Here is a 720-nt window from a genome sequence, read left to right as displayed (position 1 = left end):
TATTGATTTCACAGTGTTTTTAAATCATTATAGTGGTAAAAATGTAATAGAGAAACGGTCTACCTCCTCAAAGAGAAGCTGTAAGTAAGACTTCACAGGTACATCAATGACATTGGCCCCAAAAATCTGCTTTCTGTAGGACAAAGAATGTGTAAGGCAAACAAAAAAACTGTTATGTTCATTGGTCATATAGGCATTGAAAGGGTACAGACCTTGTGCTTTGGTCTGCTTTACTTAGTCCTTGTTGTTGGTCATGCAGGTCAGCGCAGGTCCAGCCTTCATTGAGAATGCTGTAGACAGAAGATAATTTACTACCACACAATTTCAGGCAGCTTAGAGTAAACTAATACATACATACAGTATATATCAAACTGTACCTTGCTTTGCAAAAGGCTCCTTTCCTGGCAATCCATATGTAGCGCATGCCCTCAAACACATAGTATGTGAGCTGTGTTTTCTAGATGGAAGAAAAACAAGACACGATCAAGCAGATGGAACCGAAATGTACATTACACCACCTTTTTTGACTGGCCTTATGTTACCTTTTCACTGTGTAGCTGCACGGTGTCTCTCCATTCATTCTCATCTGCCTCTCCTACTGCAAACTCCAAACTGGAAAAGTTCAACATAAGAGTTCGATTAATGGCTCTATAAATGTTACTGAAAATCATTTAAATATGTAATTAATATTACAAATAAATAGTCAAATAAACACGGTTA

General features: G+C 37.5%; 1 long non-coding RNA gene across 1 annotated transcript; it reads right to left on the bottom strand.

Moving 5' to 3' along the window:
* Nucleotides 1-43: 43 nt before the first annotated feature.
* On the bottom strand, nt 44-615 carry LOC107580250 (uncharacterized). Its single transcript, XR_001608613.1, has 4 exons — nt 543-615; nt 378-457; nt 213-290; nt 44-133 (listed from the first exon to the last, which is right to left on the bottom strand). It is a non-coding gene; the product is annotated as an uncharacterized lncRNA (long non-coding RNA).
* Between the last annotated feature and the right edge of the window lie 105 nt (nt 616-720).

The sequence above is a fragment of the Sinocyclocheilus grahami genome, unplaced genomic scaffold, assembly GCF_001515645.1.
Source record: "Sinocyclocheilus grahami isolate Dianchi unplaced genomic scaffold, SAMN03320097.WGS_v1.1 scaffold28347.1, whole genome shotgun sequence".
Lineage (NCBI taxonomy): Eukaryota > Metazoa > Chordata > Actinopteri > Cypriniformes > Cyprinidae > Sinocyclocheilus > Sinocyclocheilus grahami.
Note: the sequence above shows the minus strand (reverse complement) of the source record. Positions and strands in the feature narration are given on the sequence as shown.